We start from the raw sequence: 18,915 nt of genomic DNA on the forward strand, positions 1-18,915 counted from the left end.
AACATTTACTGCTACTGCTTACTGGATCATCAGACTAATTATTTTCTTTAGTTTTGGATCTTTAATGCAGATAAGTTTATGCTTACACCTAACCTGTTTTTCTATTTAAACCTTCAATCAAAACAAAGTAGCAATCTCATATATAATCTGTAATGTTTTCATGTTTAGTGTATTTATAACAGGTTTTATAAGGAAATCCTCCAAGACCAAAATAATTTTTTAGCTACTACATACGCATGACCGATGGTGGTTTGTTCTGCATGTTTTGTGCTTGATCTACCACATCAACATTCAATGACAGGTCTACCGTCAAGCCTCTCAGCATGACAGGCATATCTGTCAGATCCACCTGCCTCTCTCCAGTCCTATATGTTGATTTAGTATCTCTGATCCCAGAGGCAGACATTTTCTCTTTCTTGCTGGAGTCTTGACCCCCCCCATGGACGTTTCCAGGTCCCCTGGCTGAGGCACCATGTTATTTACTGCCCAGAGAGCTCTGTGCGCGGAGAATCAGCACAGCATGGCTGGTTCAGCAAGGGAGTAACTTGCTGCTCCGCTCACACTCACACATATTCACAAATCCACACAAACACAATCAGTCACATGACCATCCTAGTGGGAATAAGATGTTTACCACACTGTAGTGACTATACATGGTAGACTTGAGATGCATTGACAGAGATACAGACAAAGATGTCCATTAAATCTGCAACAGTAACCTGCCACTGGTGTCAAACAGGAAACACGATGCAGTTGGTTTGACGATATCAAAAGAAGTTTATCCTGATCGGACATGAAAGCATCGACTCAGATGAACTTTACAGTCAGCTGGACTTAGGTGGGAACATATCCTGAAGTGGACCAACTCTGCCTAGAGGAGATGGTTTTAGGTAACCTCTGACCTGAACATATAAGATGAATGAAAAGAGATGGAGGCTATGTGTGTCACACAATGACCTCAAATTATTTCAACAGCATGCCCTGAAAGGGATAACTGAGGACAAAAGCAAGTACAATGCAGGAAAGTTGGCCAAAAAAAAAAAAAAAACTGCCTTAGGGATATGCCTCTCCAACTTGAAGGATCAAAAGACTTCAACACTTGTTTATAATCAGTCCACAAATTTCTGTGTCGTTTTACAAGACATGTATAAAAAGTAGGGGGAAAAAAATCCAAGTGCTATTGAAAAGACATGTTTCTAAAAAATCTAAAAACAAAGCCACAGTGAAATTTCCCCTCCAAATTCCTCTCTTCCTCTTGGTAATTATAGCCTCTCTGCTGACAAACTACAGGTCTGTTGTGTTTGTCTTTGCCTCCTCAGATAAAACAGGTGAAGAAAGGCCTGTGCGTGCTGGGCTGGATGCCAGTCCCTCACTGGTTCTGCTAGCAAAGTACATATTACCCTTCCTGGCACAACAAGAACACTAAAGGAGACACTCCAACAGAGCTGTCCCAATTTTTCTTTTTAACAAACACACTGTCAAGAAAATTTCATAAGTGAGAACTTGTAAAGCATGTACAAAAGGCAGAGTACAGCATCCTATGTAAGAACAATAGTGTGTTCTCCTTTATGAAATCCTGTGGGAAAATGTCTGCCATAGTAAACTTGGTAAGGATGATTTATTTAAAGGAGAACAAATGATTTGTTAAATTGAAAACTGGGTTGACTTTGGATAGGAAAGAGGGGTGTGAGGGAGGATAAGGGAGCAAGATGTGAGGGATGTGAATGTGATGCAAGAAGTACCGGATCAATCTTTTATCACTGCAGTGTGCTTTCATCCCTAATGGATCCGACATGAGCAAGGCACAGCATTACCTTCCGTCACATTGCACAGGCAGGGGAAGGACGCACGGAAAAGCACAAGAAAGAGCAAGTGAGGTAGACACAGCAACACGTGATAAAGAAAGGCAGTTTTATTGGAAAAGATGAGAAACTGGCTCAAACCACCTGCCTGAAAATAATCATAGCCTCAAACATGCAAAAATATTATTTTACCGACATGTGGCCACAGAGTTTCCAATTACCTCTGCACCTGAGTGCATTTGCAGGAGTAAGGAAATGCTACTGATAAGAACGGTGAGAAATTCAGTCACTTCACAGCATGAAGAATGACTTAGAAAGTTCCCATCAAGAATCCCAAGAGATATCTTGCTGTGCATGAGCAGGCTTGCTTTCCTTGCCATGTGAGCTGAGTGATAGACACACTGACAGAGACAGACTGACTACTCTAGAAGAGGAGTCCATCTGTGTATTCGAGCAGGAAAAGAGCATTAAAAATAACATTGCAGAGAACAAGGCACAACCACACTCTGAGGACACTCTACTGTCTCCATGCTAAAAAGGCTCATTCATGTGACAGAAAATAAGAAATATCTAAGCAGCAATGGAGACATGAAGGGAAGCAGAGAGAAAAGAAGTGATAACTAAGGCTGGGAAACAAGCTGAAAGTTTTATGACGCATTCCTAGGAATGGGCAGTATATCACCTTTTAAATTATATCAAATATTTTCAAAAGAGATAAAGGATGAGATAATGTCATTTATATAGTTCATAACCCACAGCCCATCTAAGCTCATACATCACTGGGCCTATGCATCAGTGACATTTTTTAATATTAACATTAATATTTTTAAAACTGCTGATCAGCTGGCCTTTATGTTGGTGGTGCTAAATTGGATTCTCTTCCCCTTTAGCCATTTTTGCAAATTAATAAAAATTGCTCTAAAGACTTAGTAAAAAGAAAAAAAAAAGTTGAAATGATCAAGGCAAGTGTTATGGTTTAATATGGTTTCAAACCTTCAGCCAATATGCTTTCACATGACAATAATCATTTTATGTGAACAAGATTAACCATAGTTTGGTGTCACAACTCTCTCTTGCGTCTGCAGCCAAGGCCCAGCCCCACTTGCTCACAAGTTCTCTTCATTGTTGACTTAAAAAAAATAAATAAATGAATAAAAGCACCTAGCAACAAATCTAATGACATTTTTAATGAACTTTAACAACTTCCTTCTTAAAGAAACGCCCTACAAAAATGAGGGCTTGCCTTTTCACGCCAGACAAATGAGCTGTGCATTTACTCTAATGTTCTCTTTTTGAGTGAACATTTTAAATATTTTATGTGTATACAACCAAATTATTCGTATGGTAATTTTTTTCTTCAAATAGTATCGCAGATATAGAAGCATAATTTTATTTGTGAAAAACAGCTGATTGTAAATGGGTTGGCAGTGACTGCAGTAATGCAGTATAATATAATAATTTGGTAATGCAGTTTTAATGGGCTGCATTTCAGTCACCATTTCATAACAGAAAATAAAAACATGCATATGAGAACAGCTTTTCCGAGAAAGGTGAAATAAATGGGTAAAAAAAAAATTTCAGAGCACATGTAAAGGGCTGACGCTAGGCCGAATGCAAATATGATGTGAAGACATCATATTTGATATGCTAAGTGGCACGTGGCATAATTCAAATAGGCTTTAGTCACTTTCTACTGACAGCTGGAAACACTTCTGCACGATAGAAGGATTTTTATTTTAGCCACAATACGTTTAATTAAAAGTGCCTTTGACATCTCGCATGTGGCTTTTACTTATAACTGAACAACTGGTCCATAGCACCCAGCCTTATGCATAATAGCTACTGGCAGTTATTTTCTAGTATATTACATCTTCATACTTCTGGTCTCTTCAAAGATCTCAAGCAAACATGGTTCACTAAATTTACTGAGGATAATAAAAATACTGCACTTGGTAACTGTGACCAAACATCACATGGGAACAATTATTTGAATGAGGGTTACACACTGCAGTATAACAATTACTAATGATTACATGGATAACCTAAAACTAAACTAAACTAAATAAATTAGAGCCAAGTGCTTGAGTCAAAGTCCATATGACTCTCTTTCCTACAACCATCTATTATGCTGACACTATCTGTCTGGAAACAAGTCAACTTTGTGAAACACCCAAACAGAGATAACACATGAGGTGTAACTGTTTGACTCCCACAATCTGACAAAAAAAAAAAAATCCCTTCTGGAGAGAGGGATTTTAAACCAGCAGTCCTGATTGGACGACAAATACAGCCTGCTAATGAGCTTCGCTGTCTAACACAAACCATGCTGAGAATCTTTAACTAAGATACTAACCATGCATAAGGATGAGTCATTTAAATAGGGCTCACTTTGAGTGGTTTTGGTGCATTAGATTTGTGTTTGAGATGTGTAGCACGTTAACAATTAAATGCAGTAGGAACGTGTGGCAAGTGAGCTGAACTCTGAACCGTGACTTTCATAAATTAATCTTTAATCCTGTGGTAGTAAAAAGAGCAGCCTGTGATACAGCAGACCTGTGAACAGAGAGCCTCTATTTGCACATGTAGGTGCGACTGACAAAAAAAGTAAAAAAAAAACAAAAATGGGGGAAGGCATAACTGCACAGTCAGTGAAGTTTCCCCCAAACAGGTTTGAGTCCTTTTGTCTCAAACAAGAATACTTGGGTGGCGGGTCTAGTGTCAACAGGTACATGTAAAGACACAGTTCAATAGTGCACAGACATAACACAAGAGTCTCTTCATTCTTCTGCCATTCACAGAACGATACACAAAGAAACTTATGGTTAATACTAATACTAATAATGGCTCTTTAAATGCATGCTGGAACATATGGCTGAATTCAAAGAAACTTTCTGACATTCAAACAGGCAAAGACACATTCAAACAATCTCCAAAAGAAGTCCTTGCACTCACCGAGTGAAAGAGAAGCTTTTCCTTCTCTCCAGTGATTTCAATCTTTTTCCTCAGTCTGTTTCTTATTCTTTCCGTCTCTGTGAAATCCTTTACTTCTGACAGGGCAGCAGAGCTGGTTGAGCAGCTGGTGTGTGAGGCAGCCAGCGAGTGTCTGTGTGAGAAGCGTGCAAGCCGAGTGGAGGTGAGAGGCAGTCTTATGTGGTCACAAAGAGAATTAAAGGATGTCGCGACTTCTCCTCCACTCCGTCCTGCTGCCTTTTCGTCGCAGGCTGCCTCAGGAATGTGCTTCTACCGGGTGCCCTCACCACAGCTGAGATCTGAGAGTTCTCTCTCTCTCTCTCTGTGTCATTCTACACTCCTCCTCCTCCTCCTCCTCCTCCTCGCTGTCTCTCTCACCCACACAGAAACACACCCTCCCAGTCAGCCCTCTCTCTCTCACTCTTTTTTTTTCCACACCCTTTCTTGCTGTGCTGACAGATCAGATCACCTTCCCCTTTTTCAGGTAGTTGAAAGCATATTTTCTGCATTGCCATACTCTATTAGCATCATTTTTTTTTTCAGTTATTCTGTTCACATTCTACACTTCCCAATGACACACAGGACTACTTATAGGAAAACTCAAAAATGAGAGCAGTATAAACTCAAAACTCTAATCTGTCTCTGCTGTTAGCACAATCAATAACTTGAGGCATTATACGTACACCCAGTGGCCTCCGGTTACAGCTGATTACACAAATGAGTCTGTCAGGTGATTTTCTCTTCCTTTTCCTGGAATGAGGTCATAGTCCAACAGACCAGGTGGAATTGGGCAGCGTGCGTGTGTGTGCATGTGTTTGAGTCTGGCAACGCCCTGTGGGAAAATGAGAGAAAGAAGCAACGACGACTACTGTCCAGAAAAATACAGTCACATCATAAGAAAGTGTAACGACTTGCAAAAGTAGGATAGAAACTGTTCAACATTTTAAAATAATGCAACAATCCTTAGGTGTGCTCCTGCCTCCATAACCTTCTCCCACAAACAGACACAGAGTATGTAGTAGCTGAGACATGTGTGACCAATGGGTCAGGCAGAATGAGTGATGCTGCACTTTCTACTAACATGTACTTTGTCTTTATCTCAACATAAACCATTTTTAGCCCTTTATTTTTCACCAACCATCTTCTCTACACAATTAACTACAAACTGGACACACAGACATCCCTTAAAAACAAGCAAAAATCTTGAGCGTTAAAATATATAAATATATATATAAAACTGAAGCCAGATAATAAAATAAAAACCAGCTAATATATTAGCGCAGAGACTATAACAGCATTTATGCATTATGTTAAATAAAGCGCACATTAAAAGCTTGTTGTTACCAGTTTTTTACAGCAACATAAAACAAAACCCACCAGAAAAAACAAAACAAAACAAAACAAAAAAAAAATATTATATATATATATATATATATATATATATATATATATATATATATATATATATATATATATATACACACACACACAGAACTTTTATGGTGCTTTCAAATGGGTAGTAATCCCTGCTCTCTGTCTCACACCCTTCCACTGTGCCTCACACATGAAAAACAAACTGCCCACAGCTGCGGAAGTAATAAGTTCATATCTAATAAGTCCACCCATACCATACCAACATAATCACAGAGGTAGTCTTGTTATTTGAACTAGTAACAGCCTGATTATAAATTAGAGATATACTTTCAGTTCACAGGCACATTCTTCAGACTTTTCATAATAATGAATTTTCTAAATACATAAAAGAAGAATTTAAAATAATATAGACATTACCCTGAGCCTTGTCTGATACCAATCACCCCACAAATTTGTATGTATTTAACTTTTATCATTCACATTTTACAGCTCCAGGTGTAATGTCAAAAATCTATTTTCCTCCATCTTTTCATTTATTTTCACTTAGAAACAGATGTTTCATGTTGACCAACTAATTTCAATAAAAACAAAAAACAAAACTGGATCTCATAAATTGCTGAATATTTTTCGTCCTGTGGTGGGCGAGCTGTCTCCTCTAAATGCTCATCTGCTTCACATCGTAAATGGACTGAATGGTAGGTGGTGTTACATTGCATGTGAAAAGCATATTACAAGGCACAGACATGCTAAATAAAGTTCTTACATTCCTTGTTAACTGGAGCCATACCGACATTGGCATTACTATTTGGGAGCTCAGGAAACAAAATGTAACCGTTGATATTCTCCTTTTACATGAACACACAACATACACAAATGTTTCTGATAAGAATCCCCAAAATTTGCTTGTATTAATATGACCAAGATAAGTACTGAGCAGCCTGTCCTGTCTTTACCAGGAGTTCTATAAACTATGAAGCAGAGTTTATACATCTATACCCCTTTTTATGGTAACTCATAAGCAAATACATACAGCAATACTAACACATACTAACTAATACTATGTGTGATAAGTGATCTCAATGAATTAGTTCTTATTTAGGCATTGTTACAGCTCTGTTTGGTTAATTTATTACATCTTTTTCCCATGTGACAATCAATATGTCTTCTGTGGCAAGCAAAAGGGAAATAAAAGACCAGTTTGACAACCTACCTTTAATAGCAGTGTCACAAAAAGAATCTCTTACTTCCCCACTGCTTAAAATCATTGTAGTTTTGGAACTCTGACCCAATGATGCAGCAGCAGCAGGCAATCAACAAAACCTTTGTCATCCTTGCCCTTACTTTGCCTCCATCTGACAACAAATTGTATTCTGACCAAACTAATGAGGACATGCAGTCACAGTGCCTAATAACCAGCATGCACATTGTATAAAGCAGATGTTCCAAAAATAGATCTTGGCGATTAACTGCATTAATTTGATGAATTAAATCATGCAAACAAAAGATCCTTGTGAAGAATTCTGTAGCTTTTAGCCAGGCTGAGTCAGAGGTTCACTGAGGGTCAGTTCACATCAGTGTGAAGTGTTTCACTGTTCTGTCTATACAGCAAAGCTTTTGGCACATCTAAGAGCTATGATGTCTGACAAAATTTAAACCACTCTTGAATAAAATAGGGGAGCAGCCTCCAGAGGCAGTCCTTAGGTGCAAAAGGCCACAGTGAGAAAAGGTTAAGGTGCCAAGGAGGAGTGATATTTCAAAAGCTGTATTGAAGTAACTACACTCTTTGGGTCCTGAGGAGTTATTACCTCTCAATGGATCATCTGCTTGTCTGTCCACAGGCCCACATCGGCTTCATTTAAGGGTGAGGGTATTGTGATGTAAAGGATTATCAGTCCAAAGCCTCCCAGACTTTGCTGACACCTTCCAGGCATTCCTGAGGATACTTCCCACTGCTGCGCCCACACCCCTTATCCCACCCTCCCCTGTCAAGCTCTACATATCATCCCTCTTTTCTGTGACTCAAACATTCTTGCAACCCCCTCCCCTTCTCCACTTCCAGCCCTCCCTTGGCATTCAGCAAAGAAACTAAAGAAAACAAAGACGAAAACTTCTCTAGTAGTTTTTTGTCATTTATCCCCATTCAACAAAACTAAAAATGCCACACAGCTGGTTTGATTCACAACCTATAAACTAAGTTAATAACTCAACAAGCAAGTGGGTGCAAATCTGTCTAAAGATTGGTGACCGAACCATAACTTAGCCCAGAAGAGACAAGAAGATGGCTCAGAGAGAGAAATAGACTGGCTGGGTCTGGCAGCAGTTCAACTGGGGAGCAAAGAGAGGGGAATACATGCTGACAGTGTCTTTGTTGACCATTATTCAACAAGAATGAATAGCATGAAGTTGCTGCTAAGGCTCATCCATTCCCATTTTCCCTGTTGAAATCACCACCATTTTCTTCTCTCAGCTCCTTCAGCCTTTCACTAAAAGCACTCTTCAACAAGTGGTCAACAGGTTGGTTAAGACTAAAACCTGGACAATGATTGGAATGATGCAGTTCTATTTTCAGAATGCCAAACAAGTTAAAAAAAAAAAAAAAAATTCTGAACTTTTGTTGACATCAGGTTTCATTCTCAAGCAACACAAGGTAGTAATGCTCTGTTTGTGCCAAAAATGGCTAAGTATAGCATTGCTGTCTCATTATGGTCAGGCCAATGTTGGTGCTCTAGTATTGCAACTATGTCTTGTGTATCATTATGACAGACAAGATGGCTTTTGCCAGTGAAGGTAATTGCCCTGTTGAGATGTAAATATAGCACATCCCACATCAGGAACAGACAAAGACTTTTGTTTTCTTCCCAGAAACTTGGATCACAAGATGATTTGTGGTTTGAAACCAAATACATGTCACTACATTATCTCCTTACAAATAACAGCAGGTGAATTGACAATCAGCCGCCAAGGTGAATCTGAACACAAAGAGATGACAAGTGAGTACAAAGGGAAAATGACAGCAAGACACGGTCAACTGGATCAACCTATACACTGGAGGTAAACAAACTTTGAATTCCTCCAAACAGGATAGAAAAGAGAAAAATGCACACAAAGACATCACATACAAAAAACAGACAGCTTGTTTTGTTTTTTTTTTCCCCCTCTCTGAATACTCTTTTTAAGACCGCCCTAATGAAACACAAGAGATTCTCAGTTGCCTTTAGCAGCTTCCAAGTTGTCAGGACTTTGGCTACACTCTGGCACCCTTTCTCAATCATGTCTTTTTCCTGCTTCTTTATTCAGAACCAGTCTAGACTGGCTCAGGACAAGGTTACCACCATTCAAAAACACTGCTACGTCACACATTGCATCATGTTGCGTTTTGAGCAGCTGAATGAAAAGCTATTTTGAGAGATGAAATACATTTTGGACAGAGATCACACACTCCAGTGTTATGCTTCAATGGCTTCATGCTGGAAGCAGCAAACTAGTGCTTCAAAATATCTCAACTGCTTCCTTCATCCTCTACCTATGCCAGGGTTTTTTTTTAAATCTTGCCTCTAGATATAAAATCAAGCTCTCTGGTAAGACACTGTCTCTTGAGATAAAGCTGTACCATTAGTGTCACACTGTGCTGCCCCGTGCTGTTCCTATCAGTAAATGGATACTACAACCAGCCTCGATGCTATGTGGAGAAAAAGCTGTGACTGTGACACACAAAGTTGGATCGAATGTTCATACCAGGACTAGCAGCTGTTTTCAAATTTTCCTGTCTCTCTTCAATATAAGAGGAAGTGATTAAGGAACAGAAGAAAGACAAAAATCATTCTTAGTCATTCTTAGAAAGGTTTCTGCATCTGAATTTTATAGTCTGTTTACATCCTGTTCAGAGTTCATAGTATAAGCTAATGCATGGAGTGAAGATGTGGAAATTATCACCTCAGCTTGTGCTGAATGGGAATGGTGAAGACACTTCTCGGGTTAACACACTATAGTTGCCTAATGAGAACACTGAATCATTATAATAAAAATATATCAGACATATTATTGCTGTATTGCTATCCTTATTGTATTAAATCTTTTCTGTTTTCTATTTAACTGAGCTCCTTCTTTTGTGTCATTTTTTACCTTTCTAAGCTATTTGGTTTTGTGATATTGTATTATTTTTATTGAGCTAGGTGGTTTTTCTATTTCATCCCAACTTTTAAGGTAAATACAGTGTATCCTATCTATCTTACCTTAACTTTATATACTAAAATCACAAAGACTAGAGGAGTACTTTGTAGATATAGTGTATACACAGTAATGTGTCATCATGTTATAGAAAAACATTAAAGAACCTCAGCTTATGCTTAAAAAACCCATATAGATAAAATATTATGTAGTGGACAAGAATAATGCCAAACGAGAAAAGACAAAATAGAAATAAATAACTAAAAATATATTTTAAGGATATCATGAATGAATGCTCTTTATCATCATTATACATAGTACAATGAAATTCAGTTTGGCTTTTTCATAGAGTAAAAAATAAAATAAATAGAATGAATAAAAAATAGACAAGTAATTAAAGATAAACTTATCATTAACCAGGTAAAATGTGCCATATTGTGTGTGTTTGTATTGACTATTGAGTATATCTGTGCTGTGTCGACAGTCACCTGCATAGTGGCGTGGAAATTGGGGTGTTGGAAGCCACCACTCTATGGTAAACTGTTCCTGATTCTGTTAGTTATTGTTCTTTCTGTTGTGATTCGTTAACTGTTTCAGTTCAAACAGAAAATGTCCAGGGTGTGTACTGTCCTTACCGATACTGTCTCCCTTCTTCCTCATCCTGATGACATAGATGGAGTCTAGATGTGGGAACTCTAGCCAAACAATGTGCTGTTCTGCCCTCACCACGTGGTGTAGATCTTTCCTCTTTGCAGCACAGCAGCTGGTATACAACACTGCTGCGCCATTTGTCAGGGTGGATTCCACTGTACTGCTGTTTAGCAGCAGTTTCTGTGGAAGTTTGGCCTGTTTCAGCTTTCTGAGGAAGAAGAGCCTCAGTTGTACCTTCCTGACTAGCTGGGAGGTGTTAGGGGAACACATCAGCTGCACATAAAGGGTGAATCCCAGGTACTTAAGGTTCTCCACAATCTCAACTATTTCACCATGAATGTAGAGTGGGAGATGTTGTTTCTTTATACTGGACCTCCTGAAGTCAAGAACCATATTTGTGTATACCTGATCGAGCATGTTCCTGTCTCTCATAGGGAAATCCACAGATGAATAGAAACAGTTTGCTGTTGGTTTTTTATATCTGTTGTTTTTATTTGTTACTATTACTCTCTTTCAAAGTTCAATAAAAGCATATTTGGAAAAAAATATCAAGGCATTCTTACCCAAGACTGTGTACAAGCTTAAGGGCCTGACTAAGCCAAAGATTTCTTCAGAAAAAAGAAGGGTGCAACCCATAAGCTACAATTCCAGCCAATGTGCATCATGTGCACTCAGGGAGCGAGGAAACAAAGACAGAGACAAATTAGTGCAAGATGAGATGTTGTCTTCCTTGGGGGGGTTGAAACGCAGATTCACTGGTGATCTCAGGAATAACAAAACCCCAACAAAGTGGGGCAGTGGATAGGCAGGAAATCCAAGTTATAGACAGGGGAGTTATCAGATGGGTGCAGGTTAGGGGTCGGGTCAAATATGAACAAAAGCTTTGTAAACCTCACTCAGTGTGAGGTAGAGACCACACTGAAAAGCCACTGACGCCCTGTCTGTCTAGCTAAACCTCTCTCTCTCAGGCTTTAGTTTGTTGGTTTAAATGATTTTTTACAATTGTTGAGTCTAAATGCTTTTCCATTTGTCCTCCACATGGACTAAGATGTCACACTTGATTTTGAAACCACTCCTTTTTAACATTGTTTACAATACTGGCCTTTGCTGAGAAGTATCTAGGGACTATCCTAACACCTGCAGGAACAACAACATTTAAAAGCTTTCAGTGGACCAGGCCTGTCATCTCTTTCCTTCAGTGGTTTGGCTGAATCAAAGGCAAACTGTAGCTGTACTATAGCAAGAACGTCTTTTGTAGTTACAATCATGCACTATAAGCAAATACCCAAACAGCAAAAAATAAATAAATACGCACACACAAAGAAGTGATGACATTAGTGCATAATCTCTAATCATACCATTTTAAAGACAGACATTTCAGTTTGAAGCACAGAATGAATGCAAAACTGATTCGCCAAAAAATTCAAGTAGAGACACTTAAAGACCTGATGAATTTTAACGAAGCCGATGAGACTTGCCATTACCATCTTTATTCAGCTTGTAGAACATTTGAGTGTGCTGGAGTGGGCATATGCGTGAGACTGAATTAATGACGTGTGTGAGTGCTGGTGTATATGCCAGATTACTAATCAGTGCTTAGACAAAGGCCGTATGTGTGCAAGTCTGTGCATCTCTCTCACATATTGCCCTCCATGTCTGCATAAAACCCCTATCAGCAGGAATGTCAGGATTGTCGGGTCAGCAGTGGTGACATCATGGCAGCCAGTCAGAGGCAACAACAAGGCCTCAGCACCGGTTTCCTCTTGGTTGCATCAGCAATGCAATACCAGACTGTGGATCAATGACACCCACTCCTTTCCTGTTTCCTGCTTCCTGCTTATTGAATCTACAAATGATTAATACAGACAAGAAACTGATATACCTAAAAACATCTTGTTTATAACAGTAAATTGATATCTACATGACCTGACAGTAGACTTTAATTAAATCTAGTGTCCTGTCAGTAACAATAGCCTTGAAATGCTTAATGCCTCAACTTTGGCCTCAATGTAAACTTAACAAGCACTGATAAATGGCTTTATACAAAACATGAGCTCCAATGAGACTCCCAAATCTTAATTAGTTTTAAGAGGTTTAAGGTCGGCAGTGTGAGGGGAAACAAACTTGAAGAAAATAAATCAACACAGGCAACTTAGTTCCATGTTCCTTTTCTTAGAATATATACTTGTAAACCTAAAAAAAACATGTGTAATAGCATTATTCTTACTAAAATCAATCATTTCTAGAACAAACAAAGTCATGTTTCATGCGTCCCCTGTCTATGTGAGGGCCAAGTGTTGTCAAACAAAGTGCTAGTGTGTGTTTCTATATGGGAGTGCAAGTGTGTGTGTATTTGTATGTGCAAAGTATCCTTCAGGTCATCAGATAAAGTACACCTGAGGGAGGGGCAGGGAGCCACTTTTCAGTGTTACCACAGTAACCAAACACAGAAGTAACCACCTGGTTGGTGGAGCCTAAGAAATGAAGCTCAAGGGGAACCACTTCAGGATGGTAACCAATGCTTAAAATCCTCTCAAACTGGCCTAATTCCCAAACACAACCCTTATTGTGCCATGATGATTGGAGCAGAGCTCACGGACAGCTGTTGAATCTTTCATGGAAATTCAAGAACAACCAAGGCTATTGTGCAGTTCTCATTACAAGATAGAAATAAGTTGGCCCAATACTGTTTATATATAAATAAGTTAGGCCAATACTGTTTATATAATCTCCACACAGTTTTAGTTATGGTTGATCCTGTGAGATATTTAAAAAGCCAAGCCAACCATGGCTGCTGTAGCTCAGTGCCTTATCAGAGCCAAGGGTCTACTACCATGACTTGAGACAGAAAGCACTACGGCAATGGCAATTTTATTTATGCAGCACATTTTGTTATACTCAAATTCTATGTGCTTAACACAGAAGATAAAAACATAAAAACCTACGAAGGGTGACAATGAAAACATAAAGAGGTAAACACACACACACACACACACACGCACACACGCACACACGCACACACGCACACACACACACACACACACACACACACACACACACACACACACACACACAGCTATTGAGTGTAAACCTGTGGGATTTTAAAGGTAATTCTGTATTAAACTGAGAGCCAATGAAATGACTTCAGCACTGGGGTAATATAATCAAAAAGCCATGTATATGTAAGGACTCCGGGCTGCTGCATTCTGTACAAACTGAAGTTGACTTATTGATGATTTAGAGAATCCTGCAAATAGCACATCAGAGTATTCTAACAAGCCAGATAGGAATGCATGGACCACTTTTTCAGACTCCGTTTGAGATAAGAATTTTCTAACTTTTAATCATTTTTGAAGTGTTAGTAAGCAGTTCTGGTGACCTTATTAATATGATTATCAAAGCTGAGATCACTGTCCAAAATAATGCCAAGATTCCTGACCTGCTCACTGTGTTTCAGTGAAAGCGATGATAATTATGAACAAATTTTCTGTCTCTGACTATCTCAGTGATGACTGCTAAATGCTGATGCCCAAAATGCCCCGGCTGCAACCAACTACCATTTAAAAAACATTATATAAAATATAAAAATCAGTAATGCATCAGTATAATGCTTTTCATTTGAAATTTGAAGGATTACACTCTGTTGCCTGTTACTGAATGCACTTCCCCGCTCCAAAACTCACCCAACATTGGGCTTCCCAAAAAAAAATGTTTGCATACAGAATGTGAATGAATTCACATTCACTTTAAGTGAAAGTCCCAAGTTGCACAGAGTACTGTGTTCATCTCTACATTCACTACTCTTGTTTCAATTACTCACAAACTCACTGTTGCACACATATGAAATATATATCCCAAGAAAGAGCAGAGACAGGGATCTATGAATGTCTGTCACATAATGGGACACAGTAATCACATACTGAAGATTAAAATTTTGCTAAATAACAGCTGTACTCATTTCTTCACCCATTTCTGCCCTCAGAATTAAGAGCAGATTTTGCCATTTCTGGCAATACTAGTTTTTATAAGATAATGTTTTTTTTTAGTAATCCAGTTTTGAATTTATAGAAAATGTCTCCAACATAGGGCTGGCACATTCTATGAAAAATAAAAACAAGATGATGGATAACTCAGACACCTGTCTTAAAGTTTTTATGTAAAATATGGGTGCCAGTTTAGCTCACAGGGTGAGCAGGTGATCATATGCTGCAAGGCTGAACTGCAGCAGCCCAGGTGCCAGTCCAACCCGAGGCTCTTTGCTGCATGACTTTCCCCACTTTCCTGTCCACTCTCAACCACTACGCTTTCTAATAAAGGCCCAAGAGATTAGTACAAAATTTAATTTAAAGTTGTTTATTAGAAATTACCAAGACAACAGCTTTGGGCTCATATGGTTAATGTTGATACTTCATTACCTGACCTGTTAGCACTAATTACTATCATCCCATGTATGGACCAGGTTTCCCTCAGAGGTATCATAACAGAGAGCCATGGTATGTATAGAATCCTAAATAGAAATCTACAGACACCGGTCAAAGATAGTGTTTTTTCCCATCCCTACCTCGAAAGATCAAATCAACAGCCCAAACAGGAACACTGTTGTTGCAGTGATGCATGCACATGGCAGATATGCACAACAGTTTCACCTTCACAGTACTTCTCTTTTTCATAAAGGTTTGTGCTTTTTTTTTTTTTTTAAACTGTCTCTTGACTTTGTGTATCAATAACATGAATTAACAGATCATTACTTCAGTACTCCCGTAGGACGTTGATTGTATCAGCACTCTGCACCAGACCACTACTGAATGGTAATTCTGTGTAATTATGTGCATGCAGAATAAAAGCATAATTTGCAGAGAAATGCAATTTTTATGTCCTGGGGACCATTAAAAATAATGTTCTTCTTCATTCATTTAGATAGAGGCGTCAAAATTACTGCCCACATAACTGCCTTCAGGCAACAGCAAGATGGCTGATGAGTGGACTTGCCTCTTGATGGACTTTGGTTCTTTGGTCCAAGTTAGTGCAATATTACTATGCACAGCATCACTTTACACTTTTTATGGAAGGTGTAAAACCAGTGGGTTCAATATCAAAATTAATTAGATAAAACTTTGTCTTAGACACATACAAGTTAGCATGAATCACAGTAGAACATAAGGCTAGAGTTAAAAACTATTTCTGCATGATTCATCAGCCAATCTTCCTCATAATGTCACAGATATACATTTTCTTTAATGCATCAAATTATGCTACCACTCTATTATTAACATGGACTGTATAAAAGTAGCTCTCAAATAAGGCCAACTAATATTTAACTTTAAAATTACTGTTACAATTTAATGATTGTTTAATCAATGACTCACTTGTACTGCATGTTCTATTTGCTTAGTAGGTAGTTAGTTTAGTACTTAATATTATAAACAAGTTCAACCATGTGCTCGGCTGGAAAAGAAACAGTGCAAACTCAGTGGGAAAAGCACCTAAATCTAAACAAATAAGGCCATTTGTTTCACTCACCTCCTGTAGTCTAATGATCTCTGCAACTGCCTGCCTGATGAAAAAGGAGACGAAGAAGAGGAGGAAGAGCAAGACAATCCTGCCACTGTTTGTGTGTGTCGTGCTCACAAGATACCTGATCCACCACAGCCTGAGGAAGAGACAGCAACAGAGAGAGACCGGGTCAGAGCAACACAGACGGGAGGGGGCAGCTGGAGAGAAAAGCAAAGTGGTGCCGCCATTCCCCGTCACCCGGGAAACCAACGCTCTTTCAAAGAAAAATGGCCAATGGCAAACACCGGCAATTGTGTTCAGACAAAAAGTCACATGACTGCCCAAACACCACTCCCTATGCACTGAGGGAGAGTGGAAGAGGAAAAAAAAAAAACGATGGATGGCGTTACGGGGTGACAGAGGAGCTATGATAAAGAGACAAGGATAGAAAGGAAAAGAAACTCAAAAAAATCAGAGACCTGAAGATCCCACAAATGAGTGAACAAACTTTTTCCATGGTCTAAACTTCACAGCAAACAAACTGGTAAAAAACCTGAGCAGCACAATGGAATACTAGAAGCAAAGCTGACATACTCTAGCATTTCCCTTCCACTCTGATACTGCTTTTTTAGTAGTGTATGAGTGTATAAAACATTGTGGGTATCACTTCATTAGGAGTGTACATAAGACTGACATGACACCATTATGACCATATGAGACCACCTGTCACACACATAGCAGCTGTAATTATGAACTTTAAAAAAACAGCTGTATGTGTTAATGTTACGTTAAAATTTCATAAGCTGTTGGTTGCAATTTGGCTTTCATTAGTTTACAATAACATGAAATGTCATGAAAATGTTTCTTGTCCTTAAGTAAGGAGGGACAATTTGAATTTTTCATTAAAATGTAATTGTGTGTCACACCATGCTCTCTTGACTAACAATAACAAATGATAAAGAAGGCCCCCCTACCATGTAATATGTAATAAACTACTGGTTTCAGCTGCTCTCTTACAAGAGAAGAGTACAAAAGAAATGAGAATATGGTTAAACAGAGAGTGTGGTGCTAGCAGCAGGGACTGGTGCTGGGGTTATTACTGACTGGTAAGTAGCGCATTTATAACTAATGCTACAGGGGCTGTCCTTTCCCAACTGAAACAATCTAAGAACCCCCTCCCCAAACCAAAAGTGACTTAACACCACAGATGGTACTGGCATCAACAGTGTTTATAGTTGGTACCTGTGTGATAGCAGGAAACAGGGGAAAATAAGTCCCATTACCAGAACAAAATAAACCCAGAAAAAGGCACCACAAGAGGCTCTCAAACACCACAAAAACACACTATTTGTAATTTGTTTTAAAAAGGCAAATAGCATTGAAAAGACAATACTTGACAATGATGAATGCTAAAGCAACATGAATAAATGCCACTAACATAAATATTTCTTCTTAGACAGACAGCAGATATCTGAGCCAAATGAAGCTAGCAAAGCTGCATCATCTGCAAGTAGTAGCGGTGCAGAAATCCTTTTTCAGGTTGATTAATTTGATCCAATATCAACAGATTAATGATGTGCAATCTGAAAATCCATTTGTGCATCAAAATTTATTTACTGATCTTATCTTGCCTCTTATCCTGCCCCTTGGGCTGGATAAGAGCACTGCCCCACAGGTTAGTGTTATCTCAGAGCATAAATGGCCGACAGTTCTTCAGTCAAAATTGATTCAGCTGTTTTAGGCTAAAATCTCAAAGCTACCTTTATATCTGTTTACAATGTTGTAAACAGATATAAAGGTTTTTTTTACTATGCGCTCCCTGGCTAGTTATTTAAACAAATCAGTGAGACAAAATGGTCTACAAGTGATAGGCAGATGCTTTATTATCCCGATGAGATCACACATCCATCACTTTCTCTGCAATATATTGAACACAATCATCTGGCTTTTAATACATTGCTTCAATGACACTAAATTGCCCTGCCTCAGCTGTGTCTGGCAGGTTTCATTCACCCAAAGTATCTACCAAGTAAAAAGGGGTCCAATTACCTATCTACAGTGTGAATGGTGACTCAATAACAGCAAAAAGCCGCTGCAAAAAAAAGTCAGCAAAGCCATCCAGTGCATGGACAGCAATGAAAAGTCTAAGCTTCCACCATTTAAAAAAAAAAAAAGTTATGGCAAGACCTACCAGAGGCTTAACAATCCTGTTATCAGCGTATCAATAGATAACAGACACATTGTGGCTTCAGGCTTATCACAGATTCTTGGGATACGCTTGAAAATGGAGCATCATACCTGAAGATTGACCCAATCATAAAATGACTCCATGTTTAACAAGTTTGACAAATGACTCACAAAGTGTGGCTGACAATCTTAATATAACCTTCGCGTATGACTATTCAGAAGAAATATGAACGCTTGCTCTCTTTTATTGCTTGAGATGTGAGAATCATGA

The 18,915-nt window shown here is 38.7% G+C and overlaps 1 protein-coding gene across 6 annotated transcripts in view; it reads right to left on the minus strand.

Moving 5' to 3' along the window:
* rassf7a (Ras association domain family member 7a) overlaps nucleotides 1–18,915 on the minus strand; it is a 42,139-nt gene that overhangs the window by 19,432 nt on the left and 3,792 nt on the right. For 2 of the 6 annotated variants that reach the window (XM_030731616.1, XM_030731617.1), the window contains exon 2: nucleotides 16,485–16,614. The gene's annotated coding sequence lies outside the window, so the exon portion shown is untranslated. Of the gene's footprint in view, nucleotides 1–4,754; nucleotides 5,075–16,484; nucleotides 16,712–18,915 lie in introns of those variants that run through there. The other 4 variants (XM_030731618.1, XM_030731614.1, XM_030731619.1 and 1 more) reach the window with 2 other exon arrangements.

This window comes from Archocentrus centrarchus, chromosome 6 (assembly GCF_007364275.1).
Source record: "Archocentrus centrarchus isolate MPI-CPG fArcCen1 chromosome 6, fArcCen1, whole genome shotgun sequence".
In the NCBI taxonomy this organism is placed as follows: domain Eukaryota; kingdom Metazoa; phylum Chordata; class Actinopteri; order Cichliformes; family Cichlidae; genus Archocentrus; species Archocentrus centrarchus.